Below are 19,650 nucleotides of genomic sequence, written 5' to 3'. Positions count from 1 at the left end.
GAGGCGCGGTGAGGCGACCATTACAGAGTATTCTTGAAGTTGCGCCGCTCAAGAGCCGCATTACCACGGTGATTGTGCGAACCGGAAAACCCATGTGTTGGAGGACCGATTTCAGAAAAGTATGGTCGACAAGGTCGAAAGCTTGACGGAAGTCAAGCGATGCCAATGCGCCAGGTAAATGTCGCGAGCGCGCGAGCGCAATCATGTCCCTATAACGGCAAAGGGCCGTATGGATGTTGTTGTCACCGCCCAACGAAGTCTGATCAAGGGAGGTGACGGATCTTGCTGCCTTCTTGAGGCGTGAGGCCAACAAACGGGTGAAAATTTTCATGTCACTGTTGAGTAGAGTGATGGGCCGGTAATCACAGATCCGTGATCGCCCATGTGGCTTAGGGACCAGGATGATGACCCCATCAAGGAAGGTGGCTGGGATCATCGTTGTGGGTGACATCAATTCACGACAGATGGACGTCCAAGCAGGTCACAAAAGGTAGCTAAAATACTTGTAAAAGTCGAGGGGGAGGCCGTCAGGTCCAGGGGACTTGTTGGCAGCCCCCACCTTGATTGCATCTAGGACTTCATCAGAGGTCACTTGTTCCTGAAGTTCTTGAGCCACATCCTCTGGCATGGTGTTGACAGTCATTGCTGCCACCTCCTCAATTAAGGTCGGGGGATGAGGGACGGCAGCGAACAGTTGACGGAAATGAGAATAGAAAGCGTGACCAATGTCGCATTGCGTAGTGTGTCGTCGTCCTTCCGCATCTGTGAGATCGTGGATGAGGGTTCGACGACGACGTCGGCGTTCCCTGAGTAGGTGGTACATCGATGGCGTTTCATGAGGCATATGGTCACGGGTGCAGGATCTGACAATAGTCCCTTCTAAGCGCCGTCGCGTGAGGGAAGTGATCTGCGCTTTAGCACGATGCACCATCATCTGACGATCAGGAGAGAAGGCCATCGAAGTGCAGTCACGAAGGACTGCATAATAAAAGTCCATGGTGCTCGCTTGCCAGGCTTTGAAGTCTTTGCCATATCCTATCAGCGCCCTGCGCAGAGCTGGTTTCGCGCATGATACCCACCACGATAAGGTGGATGCGTAGGCGGGGCGACGACGATGACAGAGGGCCCACGCATCCTCAACGATTCGTCGGCAGTCAGGGACAGTCAGGTGGGAAACGTTGAATTTCCACAAGCCGCGGCTGTGCCACACTTGTTGGCGGGCGAGGACGACATCGCAGATGTAGGCGTCATGGTCAGAGAAAGCCAGAGGCCATACTTCGGCATGTCGAGTGTCGGCAGCAAGGGAACGTGTGAGGTATATACGATCGAGACGACTAGATGAATGCGCCGTATAATATGTGAAACCTGCACGGGTGCCATGCACCTTTGTCCATGTGTCAACAAGCTGGAGTCTGTCGATGATGACGGAGAGGGCCGCACAAGGGGAATGATGCGGTAATTGATCTTCAGGCCTTTGCGTGGAGTTGAAATCGCCACCGAGGACTATATCATCTAGGGGACCCTCAAACAGCGGCGTTACCTCGTCAGCAAAGAAAGTGTGTCGATCACGACGTCGACTGGAGCCGGACGGCGCATATACATTGAGGATACGGACGCCGAACAGCGTGAGAGCCATACCCCTAGCATTAGCAAGGTACACTACATCTTCAGCAGGGAGTCCAGAACGGAGGAGGATGGCAACTCCACTACCGTTGTCAGAAGCATGGGAGATGTGTGCCACGTAGCCAGTGGGGGCATGGAAATCGGCGACAAACACTTCTTGGAGGAGGGCAATGTCGACATCAGCAGCATAAATGGTCTCACGGAACATTGCCAGTTTATGGGGGGCCCGAATGGTGGCCAGATTCATCGTCGCTATGCGGTAATGTTGGGGGCGTGCTCCCACCATTGGCACAGATGTTCCGGCAGAGATGTCTGGCTGGCGTGTAACATCTGACGTAGTCACCGTTGTCGTAATCACTGGCTGGAAGGTGGGTCAGGCACCTCCATGGGGCACTGCCTGATGGGAGGACCACCATCTCGAACTGCTCCTTCGTCGATATCATCAGCCCAGGAGACTGGAACAGACGGTGAGCGACTGTCACACTCCTCGAGGGCGAGTTGTAGCGACGCTGCTGTAGTGGGGTCCAGGGAGGCACCCTCCTTGGAATCCGTCATATTCGTGTGAGATCGTTCTTCAGATGGGACATCAGGAGCAGCCTCTCCTGTCGTCAGAACGCTCGAAGGGAGATCACTGTCGTGTATCAGCTCCACTGCCTGTGATGCCACATGAAGAAGTGTGTCGTCAGATGGCGTTTGACTCCTCTTCTTCCGTTTTCTGGGCGACCGTTGCTTTCGGAGGTGCTGTTCTGAATCAGAATGTGGATGTTCGATGTCCGAGGTCGCGCCAGTCTGAAGAAAGGCAGAGGTAGGCACCGCATTCGCGTCGATGTCCATCGAGCTCTGGAGAGTTGGTGGTGTCGTAGCCGTCAGAGGAGATGGTGCCGGTGAGGCCATGGCAGCACCGTCATTTCCAGTGGGGAGTGCCGGGTGGAGAAGAGGTGCTTCCTGAAGTGACGCATCGGGGCTGTGTACGGCTGTGGCGTAGCTATCTGGTAAAGAAGCGGGCGTCACTTTGGGAGCTGAGTCACTGGTCGGGACCTGGAGCAAACGTCGGCGGAGACATTCTGACCGAACATGGCCCTCCTGTCCGCAACCGGCACAAGTCCGCGGCTGGCCATCATACATAACGATGGCTCGCACGCCACCTATCAGCAGATAGGATGGTACATGTTTGGAGAGTTCGATTTTGATTTGGCGGACACCATTCAACACGTTGTATGTCGTGAATGTCTGCCATTTCTCGGCGATGTGCCCCACAACATTGCCATAGGGTCGGAAAGCTTCGACGACCACATCATGCGGCACTTCGAAAGGGAGCTCAAAAACCCGGATTTTTCGAAGTCCGAAACCAGCGTGATCGACCGTCACCTCTCCAATATGCCCGACAGAATGTTTGAACTTGAGTCCGCGTGCGTATTGTCGAACTACGTTAGCACTCGCTTCCTCCGTCGTCATCTTAATATAGACGATGCTGCTAGTGATAGAGAAATGAATACCTATCACTTCCTGAGGGTCCAGACGTAGCTCTTCGCGAATGAATTGTTCAATTTCAAAAGCGCGTGGTCTAGCATGTTCAGCTTGGAATGTTACGTTAACTGTCGCTCGGTGGTAACAGTGCGCCATGAGGTGCAATAGAAATGGACGCTACACAACACGAAATACCGCGACGCGGAAGTAAACAAACTACGGTGCGCTGTCCGGCGCGCGGAGCCGGTCCGCACGCGACCACGGCCGAAAGCCGACTGCCAAATGAGCTACGCCCCATGCACGACCAAATTGCACGATTCCCCATTCTTTGCGACTCTGATGCGCGCGGACACGATGGTTGGTTGGTTTGTAGCGGTGAAGGGAGCAGAGTACAAAGGCGCGGACACGTTCATATACACAAAAGTTCCAAGTAGTTTCGATGCTCTGGTATTACAAATGCAAATTCCGTCTGTTTTTAACGTCTTAAATTGAAAGAGCTGTCACAAATTGCTCCGTTTTCACTCCTTGTCGACAATCATACAGCACCTGAGGTAAGAAACACATCTCGAGCCCCATTGTGCACTCCATTATTCATGCCAACTCAGTGCCTCGCTCTTTACTACTGTGTACCAATCTTATCGTCCAACTGCCAAACACTGGGCCACAACCAGTTTCCGCGTCTCCATTTCACTGCGCATACTACGAAACGCTCCCCAAACTTGGCACTCACCAACGCAGCCGACTTTTCCGACTTTCCACGACGCTCACGCAATGCTCACGCTAGTGACAGCATTATTTATAGTTCGACGTCGCGCCAAAGCGAATGAGCACATTTCGCCTACGGCTTAGGCCGCCCTCCTAGAGTGGCTGCTCGGTGTCTGCATGCAGCGGGGGTCTGCAAGCTTCCTGTGTTCGCTCCTATGTCACCTGTGCTTGCTTGTCAGAGACAGACTATCGCAAAACATACAACTCACTCCATGAATTGATTGCTACGGCATCTGTTATCAGCAGTCACAACTAGCAACACCAGTAGCAGCCGACTGCACGCAAAGAATACGAATGTACAGTGGGATTTACGTGAACTCGGCGCAAGGCAGATCTTTCCGACATAGGCTTGAGAATCTTACGGGAACACTTGTACTGTATCTAAATTAAGTGTAGGCGTGGGAGGAGGGTGCTTCGCGCGCACTAATAACAGCACGCTTGCCAATTGTGAATGCTAATCATTCGCTTGTATCTTCCTAGACACATCTGCTGGCTGTGAATTATTCCACTAGCATGGCAAGGTGAGCATGTAGGTGTGTTAAAAATCCTGGAGGCACTGGGTATTGATCCCAGTACCTCTCGCATACTAAGCGAGCGCTCTACCATCTGAGCTACGCCCGCCCCCGAACGCTAATGGTGCTACATACAGCCATATAGACGACACAGACCCTTGCACTCCCATTATTCAGCAGACAAACACTACTCTCTATGTATCCGTTAGGGTGTCTTTCAGGTTTCATGCATTCTGTATCGAATCGTAGTTGGCCACAATGAAAGTGGCACGTATAACGACGAAAATAGAGTTCGGACACCGCTCTGAGTAAGGCGAACGTGTTGTCCACCCTCTAGACTTCAATGAGGTTAAGCCGTGATACCTAAGACAGATCTGCACTCGATGAAACCTCGATAACAGCCGGTCCCCACGCTTACATCTTGCTCTCCTTACGTCAGTATACATCATATCAGTCTGTGACGCTGGCTTTGCAACATCTTGCGTGCCTTTAGATTCGCCGCGACCAACACTTACCATGTACTGACCCAAAAAATGTAGGAACCGCTGTTTGAACCCTGGACCATTGACATGCGAAGCGAACGCTCTACAAACTGAGCTACGCCCCATGCACGACAAAACTGTGCCATTCCCCATTCTTTGCGACTTTGATGCGCACAGACACGATGGTTGGTTGGTTTGTAGCGGTGAATTGAGCAGAGTACAAAGGCGCGGACACGTTCATATAAACAAAACTTCCAAGTAGTTTCGATGCTCTGGTATTACAAATGCAAATTCCGTCTGTTTTTTACATCATATCAGTCTGTGACGCTGGCCTTGCAACATCTTGCGTGCCTTTAGGTTCGCCGCGACCAACACTTACCATGCACTGACCACAAAAAATGAAGGCGCCGCGCCTTGAACCCTGGACCTTCCACATGCGAAGCGAACGCTCTACAAACTGAGCTACGCCCCATGCACGACCAAACTGCGCTATTCCCTATTCTTTGCGACTCTGATGCGCACGGACACGATGGTTGGTTGGTTTGTAGCGGTGAAGGGAGCAGAGTACAAAGGCGCGGACTCGTTCATATACACAAAAGTTCCAAGTAGTTTCGATGCTCTGGTATTACAAATGCAAATTCCATCTGTTTTTAACATCATATCAGTCTGTGACGCTGGCTTTGCAACATCTTGCGTGCCCTTAGGTTCGCCGCGACTAACACTTACCATGCACTGACCACAAAAAATGGAGGCGCCGCGGCTTGAACCCTGGACCTTTCACATGCGAAGCGAACGCTCTACCAACTTTTTTTTTTTAACTTAGGGAAAATAAAGAAAGTAAAATTTCTACTCAAGGGAAAGCTCGAACCAAGGACCTCACATTTCGCAGCTCTTTCTTGTAACCTTTTTTTTATCTATTTTTTTTTTTTTTACTACTTACACTACCCAAACACAAGTCCGGTAAAACTAACAAACAAAAATCCTTGGAAAAACTAAGACTAATTTGAAACACAAAAAACCTCTGAAGAAAAAAAAGAAGGCTTTGCCTGAAACATGAATATATGTCTTTACGATCTTTGATTATATGACGCAAACATCATTCTCAATGCAGCAAATCAGAGAATTGGATATAAGATAATGAATTTGGAAGAAAAATAAAAAAAAATTGTTTCCGCCCGGGATCGAACCGGGGACCTCCCGCGTGTTAGGCGGATGTGATAATCACTTTTTTTTGAGAATGCATAAAAAAACAAGGCAGCCATGCGCAAAAAGTTGCCAATAAAGTGAACTAAAAAGGGCCATCTTGCTCGCCGCGGTCACATTGGTAGGCGGGCGGCCAGGAACGGGCGGTCGTCATTACATTGGACATCACCAGCCACCAATCGTTGGAGCGCCCGGGGCCGCTGCACACAGCCAGAGACTGTTTCTGTTACCATAGGGGAATCGTGGAAAGATCACATCTACAAGTTAATGTCTTCTCACACCCTGCACACCCCAGCTGGATGGTGGGTCTATGAATGACGAACCCAAATAGTTCGCAAAAAGGTTCCGGTAATCCTGTCTGTTCGTTAAGACCAGAAACTCGTCGATCATATAGTACCATAAATCGAGGACGTGTTTGTCTCCATCGCGATATATGTAGTGTATCGCCATTCCTCGTACCCAATTAACCGCATTCATCCGGGTCATAGGGAAATAGACAGCGTCGGGATGAAAGAGTTCTTGGGGTAAAATCGAAACGTAGGGGCTGCGGGGCAGGAAAGCCAGGATCTGGCGGATCAGTTTCCAGCACTCACAGTTCAGTCTATGTTCGTCCGTGTCTAACGTCGTGCAACGAGGGCACACAGTTTCGTCAATTAGGTGAATGGCATGCAGCCGTTGTCGGGTTGGAAGTTTCTCGTTAACGACCACATACCACGTCGACCGCACGAAAGTAGACAGGAACGGCGCGTGGATGGCTCGCCAAACCGCGGCCAGTCGACCGTAGGGTGGCGCCGTACAATGTCGTTATCCGGAGTCTAGTGCTGGAGAGCACTATAATAAGTCTTCGCTGTCGGATTCCGTGTCTCCGATATAACCCGCAACACATAGCTATGCTCTACGAAAAACGTTGTAATATGTGACAGCGAGGGCGATAAATGTCCAACTGGTACCGGTGGGTACAGCGTACGTGGGGCCACTTCTTCAATCAGTAGGCCGGGGAGACTGGCTGTTGGTGAAAGCCAGAGTCGCCTCATGGAACGGAGATACAGTGCCAGCGCTCTGTGCTTGACGTGAGTGAGTCCAACACTGCCTTTGTCGAAGGGTAAAGTAAGCGTAACAAAACGGATCTTGAAAACAGCACCACCGTTCACCACGTGTCCAAACACTGCCTGTATCCTGGAAGCCATCGTGTCCGTCATCGGCAGTACATGGGCGTAATGGTTAAGGTGAGAAGCCATGTACACATTGACGTATTGGGCGCGTTGCAAAATGTTCAATGATCTGAATTTATTGAGACGAGCCTCTAAACAGAGTCGTCGTAAGACCATACGATACGTAAAGGCCACCGTGCGTTGTATTTGTCGATGGAGTGATATCCCTAAACACTTGAGCATCGGGACCTTTGTCAGAGGTACGGCCAGACCTGCAGGCATTCCTCGTCCTACCTCCATGTAGCGTGATTTCCGAAGGTTGAGCACACTGCCTGCCACCGCCCCATACTGGTGGAGCCAGGAAAACGCCGTGTGTATTTCGTCACCAGACCGTGCTAAGAACATCACATCGTCGGCGTATGCACCACATCGAAAAGGTTACAGAACGGAGGGTAAGTCCTTCCAAGCGTCGCCGTAGTCCGTGAAGAGCTGGTTCGAGGGCAACGGCGAAGAGCATGGCAGAAAGAGGACAACCCTGCGGGACGGACCTGTTGACACGGAAAGGGGCGGACCGACAGCCGTTGATCATAATCCTCGTGACAGCCCCATGGATCAATCGAAGCACAACAGACGTCGTCAGACGCGGGACACCGATGTGTTCCATAACAGCACGCAGGAAACCATGCTTAACGCGGTCGAAAGCATGGTCGAAGTCCAGCGCAACAAGAGCGCCTTGGAGGCTGCAAGTTTGCATGAGCGCCACCACGTCTCTATAGGTGCTTAAAGTCGTAAACACATTAGTGTCGCCCCTGAGGCAGGTTTGATCAGTGTGAATGGCCGCCATTACCGAAGGTTTGAGCCTCTCACGGAGCATGCGTGTCAACAGCTTATAGTCAGTGTTTAGCATTGTCAACGGGCGAAAATCAAGAGGGCGACGGCCTCCGCCGGGTTTGGGCACAGGGATCAAGAGACCCTCAGTAAAGTCAGATGGTACCTGAAAATCGGCGTCCAGGAGTTCACTGTACATCCTGACCCACATTGGGCCCATGAGATCAAAGAACCGCTTGTAAAATTCAAGAGGGAGGCCGTCAGGGCCAGGCGTTCTGTTGGGAGAGCCACGCAGCAGAGCCTCTCGCAGTTCTTCCAAAGTCACCGCCGACAAGAGCGTAGCATCATCTTGTAGGTTCCGAGAGACTGGTAGGTCAGATAGGACTTCCCTGACCCCTACATTCATGTGGGACTCCCTCTCGTAAAGAAGTTTATATGACTGTGTGACCTCTCGGACGATATCCATTTGTGCGTCAACTCGTCGCCCATCCTCCGTCTCGGTAATGAGATGCCTCTTGCGTCTTCTGCGTTCTTGAATGATATGGTGGAGGGAAGGTCGTTCACCACGAACATCATCAGTCGTCCTCGCTCGCACCCGCACACCCGCAAGACGTACGGCGTTGATACGAACTAATTGTGCCTTGACGCGTTGTACTCAGGCGACGGCGGTTGTACAGCCAGTTCGCGGAGAGCAGTATAGTAGAAATCAGTAGTCGCAGTATACCAGCGCGCTTGGTCGCGTCCATAGCTGACTAATGTTCGGCACAGTGCGGGTTTTGCACACCGTAACCACCATTGAAGTACAGAACGGTAGGCGGGTAAACGCCGGTGGCAATTGCTCCATGTGGACTCGACTGCGCGTCTGCAATTTATCTCATCAAGAAGGGCCACATTGAGGCGCCACGGACCCCTACTTCGGCGGACGCGCTGGTGGGGAAGGGTGAGAGTACACACATATGCGAGGTGATCCGTGAACGCTGCCGGCCACATCTCAGCGTCGACAACGGCCGATCGTAGGCCGCGGGTGACGTAGACTCGATCCAAACGGCTCGCAGAGTGACTAGTAAAGTAGGTGTGTGCTCGACGGTCGCCGTGTTGGATGATCCAGGTGTCCAACAAGGCCAAGTCCTGTACAAGTGCCTGGAGTGCCGGGCAGGTGGTATAGTGTGGCTCCTGGTCGGATGGGCGAAGCACACAATTAAAATCGCAGCCTACTACCAAGTGGTCGGTAGTGCCCTGGAAGAGCGGGGCTATATCTTCGGCAAAAAAGGTGCGCCGTTCTCTCCTTTTGCCGGTGCCTGAAGGAGCATATAAGTTCACCAGACGTACTGTACCAATCGTGAGTGCGACCCCCCGGGCCGACGGTAAATAGGAGACATCAGTGGCCATTATCCCTTCCCGCCGTACCTCCGCCGCCCACATCTGCATTCATAGTGTAGGCGTCATATCCGTAGGCATCGAGACAGAGTCCTGATCGGACTTCTTGAAGGAAAACAACGTCCAGATCCGCAGCGCGTAACGTATCCTTCAGCATACGGGTCTTGACATCAGATGTAATGCCATTGACATTGATCGTGGCGAGGCGGTATGCCTGGTCCATCAAGTCTCGGGAGGTGACCATGGTATGACAGGAGGGCAGTAGTCGTGACGTGGAGCGCCGGTCTTGCGAAGTGCTAGGCAGCGACGAGAGGTGCTCATGCTGCCCTAGGCGTCTGTCGCCGGCCGCGTAGACGCTGCCATCGGCATCGGTACATCGTCTTGGTCCTGTAACGCATCCTGCAACTCCATCTCCTGCGCCCAGTCGCCCAGGGACGTTGACACCACTGGATCTCGAGAGGCAGACGGAGGCAAGGGTGCATCCCCGGTGTCGGAGCTGCGGTGATCTCCCGCATCCCCATGTGGTCCAGGCCCAGCGGTAGTGGGAGAAGACGTCGAACCGTGTGAGACGGTAGGGTCGCATGTGTCGGCGCGGTGGAGCGGTTGAGGCACCTCGTCATCCAGCGGTGCCGCCTCGGGCTGTTCTACGTCGTCGGTTGTCTTGCGCCGCTTCTTATGACGCTTGGGTGATTTCTGCTTACGCTGCCGCGCCTCTGTTTCCGACGTAGGGCAAGGGGAGGACGCTGCATCCTGTGCATCAACTTCCATCGCACCGTCGGCGAGCCGTTGTGACGGTGCGCCGGGGTCCGACGAAAGGACATCAGTAGCATCAGCACTGAAAGACGCTTGGGGCTCCGTGGAAGCTACTGCAGGGTCCTCCAAAGCTCGCACCAATACAGTGGGGTCGTCATATACAGCTGGCGTCTCCCGTCTCGCCGCCGCAACATACGTAATCGGCAGAGAGGTCGGTGTCGACGGACGAATCTGGTCGGTCGAGGGTGTCTGCACGAGACGGCGTTGCAGGCATTCGGTACGCATGTGTCCCGTCTGTCCACAACCGGAGCAGGTTCTCGGCTGACCGTCGTAAATAATTATAGCCCTGCAACCAGCGATCGTGAGATACGAAGGAATATGGCGATGCAGGTCAATACGGACTTGTCGCACCCCGTTAAGGACAGGGTAGGTGTCGAAGGTCTTCCATTTTTCGGCCGTGTGGCCGAGAACTGTTCCATAGGGTCGAAGAGCAAGGGTGACCTAATCTGCTGGAACTTCAAAAGGGAGCTCAAACACGCGCATATTTTGGATTCCCAATCCAGCACGTTCAAGCGTCACCACACCCACGTTTCCGTCTGAGTGGCAGAACCGATAACCTGCCGTCGAGCGTCTGAGAAGTTTGTCACATGCTTCGTCGTCAGTGAACTTAAGATATACGACGCTGGAGACAATTGATAAGTGGATACCGATCAGCTCGTTAGGATCAACATGTATCACATCGCGTAAAAAACGCTGTACTTCGTGGGCCTTGGGTCTAGAGTACGTAGTGTCGAACTGCAGCTTGATCGTGGCTTTCCGATACGAAAGAGCCATCGTGTGTCAGGAACATGACGGCAATACGTAACACTAGCGCGCCGGCGCGGTAAACAACAACACACCCGGAAACGCGACACGGAGCGGCCGGGACGTACCGCACCGCTCCACAGCCAAAGGCCGAATTGCCAACTGAGCTACGCCCCATGCACGACCAAATTGGCTATTCCCCATACTTTGCGACTCTGATGCGCACGGACACGATGGTTGGTTGGTTTGTAGCGCTGAAGGGAGCAGAGTACAAAGGCGCGGACACGTTCATATACACAAAAGTTCCAAGGAGTTTCGATGCTCTGGTATTACAAATGCAAATTCCGTCTGTTTTTAACGTCTTAAATTGAAAGAGCCGTCACAAATTGCTCCGTTTTCACTCCTTGTCGACAATCATACAGCACCTGAGGTAACAAACACATCTCGAGCCCCATTGTGCACTCCATTATTCATGCCAACTCAGTGCCTCGCTCTTTACTACTGTGTACCAATCTTGTCGTCCAACTGCAAAACACTGGGCCACAACAAGTTTCCGCGTCTCCATTGCACTGCGCATACTACGAAACGCTCCCCAAAATAGGCACTCACCCACGCAGCCGACTTTTCCGACTTTCCACGACGCTCACGCTAGTGACAGCATTATTAATAATTCGACGTCGCGCCAAAGCGAATGAGCACATGTCGCCTACGGCTTAGGCCGCCCTTCTAGTGTGGATGCTCGGTGTCTGCAGGCAGCGAGGGTCTGCAAGCTTCCTGTGTTCGCACCTATGTCACCTGTGCTTGATTGTCAGAGACAGACTATCGCAAAACATACAACTCACTCCATGAACTGATTGCTACGGCATCTGTTGTCAGCAGTCACAACTAGCAACACCAGTAGCAGCCGACTGCACGCAAAGAATAGGAATGTGCAGTGGGATTTACGTGAACTCGGCGCAAGGCAGATCTTTCCGACATAGGCTTGAGAATCTTACGGGAACACTTGCACTGTTTCTAAATTAAGTGAAGGCGTGGGAGGAGGGTGCTTCCCGCGCACTAATAACAGCACGCTTGCCAATTGTGGATGCTAATCATTCGCTTGTATCTTCCTAGACACATCTGCTGGCTGTGAATTATTCCACTAGCATTGCAAGGTGCGCATGTAGGTGTGTTAAAAATTCTGCAGGCACTGGGTATTGATCCCAGTACCTCTCGCATACTAAGCGAGCGCTCTACCATCTGAGCTACGCCCGCCCTCCGAAGACTAATGGTGCTACATACAGCAATATATACGACACAGACCCATGCACTCCCATTATTCAGCAGACAAACATTACTCTCTATGTATCCGTTAGGGTGTCTTTCAGGTTTCGAATATTCTGTATCGAATCGTAGTTGTCCACAATGAAAGTGGCACGAATAACGTCGAAAAAAGAGTTCGGACACCGCTCTGAGTAAGACGAACGTGTTGTCCAGCCTCTAGACTTCAATGAGGTTAAGCCGCGGCTTGAACCCTGCACCTTTCACATGTGAAGCGAACGCTCTACCAACTGAGCTACGGCCCATGCACGACCGAACTGCGCTATTCCCCATTCTTTGCGACTCCGATGTGCACGGACACGATGGTTGGTTGGTTTGTAGCGGTGAAGGGAGCAGAGTACAAAGGCGCGGGCACGTTCATATACACAAAGGTTCCAAAGGTTACAAATGCAAATTCCGTCTGTTTTTAACGTCTTAAATTGAAAGAGCCGTCACAAATTGCTCCGTTTTCACTCCTTGTCGACAATCATACAGCACCTGAGGTAACAAACACATCTCGAGCACCATTGTGCACTCCATTACGACGACGACGACGACGACCGCGAGAGGCTCTGAGATTTGTGAGAAACACATCTATAAAATGTAATTGAGACTGCCTCGTCCCACATTATGCCGTATCGCTTTGGCAAATGCTTTATCTGCGCCATTCGCCTTAATCACATCTGAGAGTAATTCTTAATAAAACGCGTGTCGCTAATTGTTCGTCATCACAGATACTGTTTGCTATACGGCCAGGACGCGCTACTGATTTCCAAAATAAGTCTTCCACCTGTGAGAATGGAACTCACGACCCCTGGTTTACTAGACCAGTGCTCTACCACTGAGCTAAAGAGGCGCGGCCTAGCGGCACTTTAGCGTAGTTTGTCCGTACGGTCGACTGAATCATCAGACTTCAGCTGACAACACTTCATATTTTCAACTAATATTTGCAGCTATGGCGACCCATTACTGCTTGGCTACACATCTGACACGTAGCCGATGTTCTCTCCAAACAAAACCACTTGCACTTCAGAACATGACTTTCACACATGTCTACAAAATCACCTTTACTTTCAAATACAGTTCCTTGCGACTGATGGAGACGTAGGCAAATTATAAAGTTGCTATTTCCATTACATCACGTTAATCAGAAAAACGGTAATTTAAATGTGCAGCGGAAAAAAATTCCGTTCTGCCCAGCGTAGGACTCGAACCCAAGACCCTGTGATTAAGAGTCTCATGCTCTACCGACTGAGCTAGCCGTGCTAACTCGTTGGATACCTGCTGGGTAGCAGATCACACAGTACTCGTTTGGGTTGGTTGGTCCCATACAGAATCCCTCCATGCTGCCTAATGTTTTCCTAACGTCACACTCGTCACGTACTTCACTTTTATTTCATAATCATTTCTGAGAGGTAAAGGAGTTGCATGACAATCTGCAGAGCTAGCGGCGTCAAAATTAACACACATATTGATGTGACTCAAAAGCTGAACGAGTTACTTTCCGACGTTGTTTTAGATGTGCAAGTGCCAGTCAAAACTCGCGGTGACGGCACTCTGCCGACCATTTCGCTAGTTAACACCGGTCTTGTTGTGTGTGTTTCAAGCTCAAGACCATCTCCAAGCACAAAATGGTACACAGCAACATGAAGACGGTTTTGAACTGCTCAATTGCTACATTAAAACGGTACGTTTCTTTTTCAGAACTGGAAAAACACGATCATGACACGATTCGAACCTGCAATCTTCGCATCCGAAGTCCAACACCTTATCTATTAGACCACACCGTCACTGACGAACAAGTATAACTAATATACGACTCATGTCGAAACGCTCACACCCCCTGAGGAATTGTGTTTTCGTTCCACACAGGCGCTGCCCCTTGCTCTATCCCACCAATTCGTTACATTCAACCTCTTACGAGATCGACCAAATATAGAATGGCAAACAAGACCACACACTTTGTGCATTCGGAATCGAAGGCAGGGTGTCCCTCGCCGCATTTGCTACGTTGGCCATTTGCCACTTCTGCAGAAACGGCGGCGGCGACGCCGACGACGACCGCGAGAGGCTCTGAGATTTGTGAGAAATACATCTATAAAATGTAATTCAGACTACCTCGTCCCACCTTATGCCGTACCGCTTTGGCAAATGCTTTATCTGCGCCATTCGCCGTAATCACATCTGAGAGTAATTCCTAATAAAACGCCTGTCGCTAATTGTTCGTCATCACATATACTGTTTGCTATACGGCCACGACGCGCAACTGATTTCCAAAACTCGTCTTTCTCCTGTGAGGATGGAACTCACGACCCCTGGTTTACTAGACCCGTGCTCTACCACTGAGCTAAAGAGGCGCGGACTAGCGGCAATTTTGTGTACTTCGTCCGTACGGTCGTCTGAATCATCAGACTTCAGCTGACAACACTTCATATTTTCAACTAATATTTGCAGCTATGTCGACCCATTACTGCTTGGCTACACATCTGACACGTAGCCGATGTTCTCTCCAAACAAAACCACTTGCACTTCAGAACTTGACTTTCACACATGTCTACAAAATCACCTTCACCTTCAAATACAGTTTCTTGCGACTGATGGTGTCGTAGGCAAATTTTAAAGTTGCTATTTCCATTACATCACGTTAATCAGAAAAACGGTAATTTACATCTGCAGCGGAAAAAAATTCCGTTCCGCCCAGCGTAGGGCTCAAACCCACGACCCTGTGATTAAGAGTATCATGCTCTACCGACTGAGCTAGCCGTGCTAACTCGTTGCATACCTGCTGGGTAGCAGATCACACAGTACTCGTTTGGGTTAGTTGGTCTCATACAGAATCCCTCCATGCTGCCTAATGTTTTCCTAACGTCACACTCGTCACGTACTTCACTTTTATTTTATAATCATTTCTGAGAGGTAAAGGAGTTGCATGACAATCTGCAGAGCTAGCAGCGTCAAAATTAACACACATACTTGATGTGACTCAAAAGCTGAACGAGTTACTTTCCGACGTTGTTTTAGATGTGCAAGTGCCAGTCAAAACTCGCGGTGACGGCACTCTGCCGACCATTTCGCTAGTTAACACCGGTCTTGTTGTGTGTGTTTCAAGCTCAAGACCATCTCCAAGCACAAAATGGTACACAGCAACATTCAGAAGGTTTCGTACTGCTCAATTGCTACATTAAAACGGTATGTTTCTTTTTCAGAACTGGAAAAAACACAACTGTGACAGGATTCGAACCTGCAAATCTTCGGATCCGAAGTCCAACGCCTTATCTATTAGGCCACACCTTCACTGACGACCAAGTATAACTTATATACGACTCATCTCGAAACGCTCACACCCCCTGAGGAATTGTGTTTTCGTTCCACACAGCCGCTGCCCCTTGCTCTATCCCACCCATTCGTTACATTCAACCTCTTACGAGACCGACCAAATATAGACTGGCAAACAAGACCACACACTTTGTGCATTCGGAATCGAAGGCAGGGTGTCCCTCGCCGCATTTGCTACAATGGCCATTTGCTACTCCTGCAGAAACGGCGGCGACGACGACGACGACGACGACGACGACGACGACGACGACCGCGAGAGGCTCTGAGATTTGTGATAAATACATCTATAAAATGTAATTCAGACTGCCTAGTCCCTCCTTATGCCGTACCGCTTTGGCAAATGCTTTATCTGCGCCATTCGCCTTAATCACATCTGAGAGTAATTCTTAATATAACGCTTGTCGCTAATTTTTCGTCATCACAGATACTGTTTGCTATACGGCCACGACGCGCAACTGATTTCCAAAATAAGTCTTCCACCTGTGAGAATGGAACTCACGACCCCTGGTTTACTAGACCAGTGCTCTACCACTGAGCTAAAGAGGCGCGGCCTAGCGGCACTTTAGCGTAGTTTGTCCGTACGGTCGACTGAATCATCAGACTTCAGCTGACAACACTTCATATTTTCAACTAATATTTGCAGCTATGGCGACCCATTACTGCTTGGCTACACATCTGACACGTAGCCGATGTTCTCTCCAAACAAAACCACTTGCACTTCAGAACATGACTTTCACACATGTCTACAAAATCACCTTTACTTTCAAATACAGTTCCTTGCGACTGATGGAGACGTAGGCAAATTATAAAGTTGCTATTTCCATTACATCACGTTAATCAGAAAAACGGTAATTTAAATGTGCAGCGGAAAAAAAATCCGTTCTGCCCAGCGTAGGACTCGAACCCAAGACCCTGTGATTAAGAGTCTCATGCTCTACCGACTGAGCTAGCCGTGCTAACTCGTTGGATACCTGCTGGGTAGCAGATCACACAGTACTCGTTTGGGTTGGTTGGTCCCATACAGAATCCCTCCATGCTGCCTAATGTTTTCCTAACGTCACACTCGTCACGTACTTCACTTTTATTTCATAATCATTTCTGAGAGGTAAAGGAGTTGCATGACAATCTGCAGAGCTAGCGGCGTCAAAATTAACACACATATTGATGTGACTCAAAAGCTGAACGAGTTACTTTCCGACGTTGTTTTAGATGTGCAAGTGCCAGTCAAAACTCGCGGTGACGGCACTCTGCCGACCATTTCGCTAGTTAACACCGGTCTTGTTGTGTGTGTTTCAAGCTCAAGACCATCTCCAAGCACAAAATGGTACACAGCAACATGAAGACGGTTTCGAACTGCTCAATTGCTACATTAAAACGGTACGTTTCTTTTTCAGAACTGGAAAAACACGATCATGACACGATTCGAACCTGCAATCTTCGCATCCGAAGTCCGACACCTTATCTATTAGACCACACCGTCACTGACGAACAAGTATAACTAATATACGACTCATCTCGAAACGCTCACACCCCCTGAGGAATTGTGTTTTCGTTCCACACAGGCGCTGCCCCTTGCTCTATCCCACCAATTCGTTACATTCAACCTCTTACGAGATCGACCAAATATACAATGGCAAACAAGACCACACACTTTGTGCATTCGGAATCGAAGGCAGGGTGTCCCTCGCCGCATTTGCTACGTTGGCCATTTGCCACTTCTGCAGAAACGGCGGCGGCGACGCCGACGACGACCGCGAGAGGCTCTGAGATTTGTGAGAAATACATCTATAAAATGTAATTCAGACTACCTCGTCCCACCTTATGCCGTACCGCTTTGGCAAATGCTTTATCTGCGCCATTCGCCGTAATCACATCTGAGAGTAATTCCTAATAAAACGCCTGTCGCTAATTGTTCGTCATCACATATACTGTTTGCTATACGGCCACGACGCGCAACTGATTTCCAAAACTCGTCTTTCTCCTGTGAGGATGGAACTCACGACCCCTGGTTTACTAGACCCGTGCTCTACCACTGAGCTAAAGAGGCGCGGACTAGCGGCAATTTTGTGTACTTCGTCCGTACGGTCGTCTGAATCATCAGACTTCAGCTGACAACACTTCATATTTTCAACTAATATTTGCAGCTATGTCGACCCATTACTGCTTGGCTACACATCTGACACGTAGCCGATGTTCTCTCCAAACAAAACCACTTGCACTTCAGAACTTGACTTTCACACATGTCTACAAAATCACCTTCACCTTCAAATACAGTTTCTTGCGACTGATGGTGTCGTAGGCAAATTTTAAAGTTGCTATTTCCATTACATCACGTTAATCAGAAAAACGGTAATTTACATCTGCAGCGGAAAAAAATTCCGTTCCGCCCAGCGTAGGGCTCAAACCCACGACCCTGTGATTAAGAGTATCATGCTCTACCGACTGAGCTAGCCGTGCTAACTCGTTGCATACCTGCTGGGTAGCAGATCACACAGTACTCGTTTGGGTTAGTTGGTCTCATACAGAATCCCTCCATGCTGCCTAATGTTTTCCTAACGTCACACTCGTCACGTACTTCACTTTTATTTTATAATCATTTCTGAGAGGTAAAGGAGTTGCATGACAATCTGCAGAGCTAGCAGCGTCAAAATTAACACACATACTTGATGTGACTCAAAAGCTGAACGAGTTACTTTCCGACGTTGTTTTAGATGTGCAAGTGCCAGTCAAAACTCGCGGTGACGGCACTCTGCCGACCATTTCGCTAGTTAACACCGGTCTTGTTGTGTGTGTTTCAAGCTCAAGACCATCTCCAAGCACAAAATGGTACACAGCAACATTCAGAAGGTTTCGTACTGCTCAATTGCTACATTAAAACGGTATGTTTCTTTTTCAGAACTGGAAAAAACACAACTGTGACAGGATTCGAACCTGCAAATCTTCGGATCCGAAGTCCAACGCCTTATCTATTAGGCCACACCTTCACTGACGACCAAGTATAACTTATATACGACTCATCTCGAAACGCTCACACCCCCTGAGGAATTGTGTTTTCGTTCCACACAGCCGCTGCCCCTTGCTCTATCCCACCCATTCGTTACATTCAACCTCTTACGAGACCGACCAAATATAGACTGGCAAACAAGACCACACACTTTGTGCATTCGGAATCGAAGGCAGGGTGTCCCTCGCCGCATTTGCTACAATGGCCATTTGCTACTCCTGCAGAAACGGCGGCGACGACGACGACGACGACGACGACGACGACGACGACGACCGCGAGAGGCTCTGAGATTTGTGATAAATACATCTATAAAATGTAATTCAGACTGCCTAGTCCCTCCTTATGCCGTACCGCTTTGGCAAATGCTTTATCTGCGCCATTCGCCTTAATCACATCTGAGAGTAATTCTTAATAAAACGCGTGTCGCTAATTGTTCGTCATCACAGATACTGTTTGCTATACGGCCAGGACGCGCTACTGATTTCCAAAATAAGTCTTCCACCTGTGAGAATGGAACTCACGACCCCTGGTTTACTAGACCAGTGCTCTACCACTGAGCTAAAGAGGCGCGGCCTAGCGGCACTTTAGCGTAGTTTGTCCGTACGGTCGACTGAATCATCAGACTTCAGCTGACAACACTTCATATTTTCAACTAATATTTGCAGCTATGGCGACCCATTACTGCTTGGCTACACATCTGACACGTAGCCGATGTTCTCTCCAAACAAAACCACTTGCACTTCAGAACATGACTTTCACACATGTCTACAAAATCACCTTTACTTTCAAATACAGTTCCTTGCGACTGATGGAGACGTAGGCAAATTATAAAGTTGCTATTTCCATTACATCACGTTAATCAGAAAAACGGTAATTTAAATGTGCAGCGGAAAAAAATTCCGTTCTGCCCAGCGTAGGACTCGAACCCAAGACCCTGTGATTAAGAGTCTCATGCTCTACCGACTGAGCTAGCCGTGCTAACTCGTTGGATACCTGCTGGGTAGCAGATCACACAGTACTCGTTTGGGTTGGTTGGTCCCATACAG

The 19,650-nt window shown here is 49.9% G+C and overlaps 7 non-coding genes across 7 annotated transcripts; all 7 read right to left on the bottom strand.

Annotated features, from left to right (window-relative positions):
- Positions 1–12,146: 12,146 nt before the first annotated feature.
- Trnat-agu (transfer RNA threonine (anticodon AGU)) lies at positions 12,147–12,219 on the bottom strand. Its single transcript has one exon. It is a non-coding gene; the product is annotated as a tRNA-Thr (tRNA).
- Positions 12,220–13,048: 829 nt separating this feature from the next.
- On the bottom strand, positions 13,049–13,120 carry Trnat-agu (transfer RNA threonine (anticodon AGU)). The gene has a single exon. It is a non-coding gene; the product is annotated as a tRNA-Thr (tRNA).
- Positions 13,121–13,457: 337 nt separating this feature from the next.
- On the bottom strand, positions 13,458–13,530 carry Trnak-cuu (transfer RNA lysine (anticodon CUU)). The gene has a single exon. It is a non-coding gene; the product is annotated as a tRNA-Lys (tRNA).
- Positions 13,531–16,074: 2,544 nt separating this feature from the next.
- On the bottom strand, positions 16,075–16,146 carry Trnat-agu (transfer RNA threonine (anticodon AGU)). The gene has a single exon. It is a non-coding gene; the product is annotated as a tRNA-Thr (tRNA).
- A 337-nt stretch (positions 16,147–16,483) lies between these two features.
- On the bottom strand, positions 16,484–16,556 carry Trnak-cuu (transfer RNA lysine (anticodon CUU)). The gene has a single exon. It is a non-coding gene; the product is annotated as a tRNA-Lys (tRNA).
- A 2,544-nt stretch (positions 16,557–19,100) lies between these two features.
- Positions 19,101–19,172, bottom strand: Trnat-agu (transfer RNA threonine (anticodon AGU)). Its single transcript has one exon. It is a non-coding gene; the product is annotated as a tRNA-Thr (tRNA).
- A 337-nt stretch (positions 19,173–19,509) lies between these two features.
- On the bottom strand, positions 19,510–19,582 carry Trnak-cuu (transfer RNA lysine (anticodon CUU)). Its single transcript has one exon. It is a non-coding gene; the product is annotated as a tRNA-Lys (tRNA).
- Between the last annotated feature and the right edge of the window lie 68 nt (positions 19,583–19,650).

Source organism: Schistocerca gregaria, chromosome 10 (genome assembly GCF_023897955.1).
Source record: "Schistocerca gregaria isolate iqSchGreg1 chromosome 10, iqSchGreg1.2, whole genome shotgun sequence".
NCBI lineage: Eukaryota > Metazoa > Arthropoda > Insecta > Orthoptera > Acrididae > Schistocerca > Schistocerca gregaria.
Note: the sequence above shows the minus strand (reverse complement) of the source record. Positions and strands in the feature narration are given on the sequence as shown.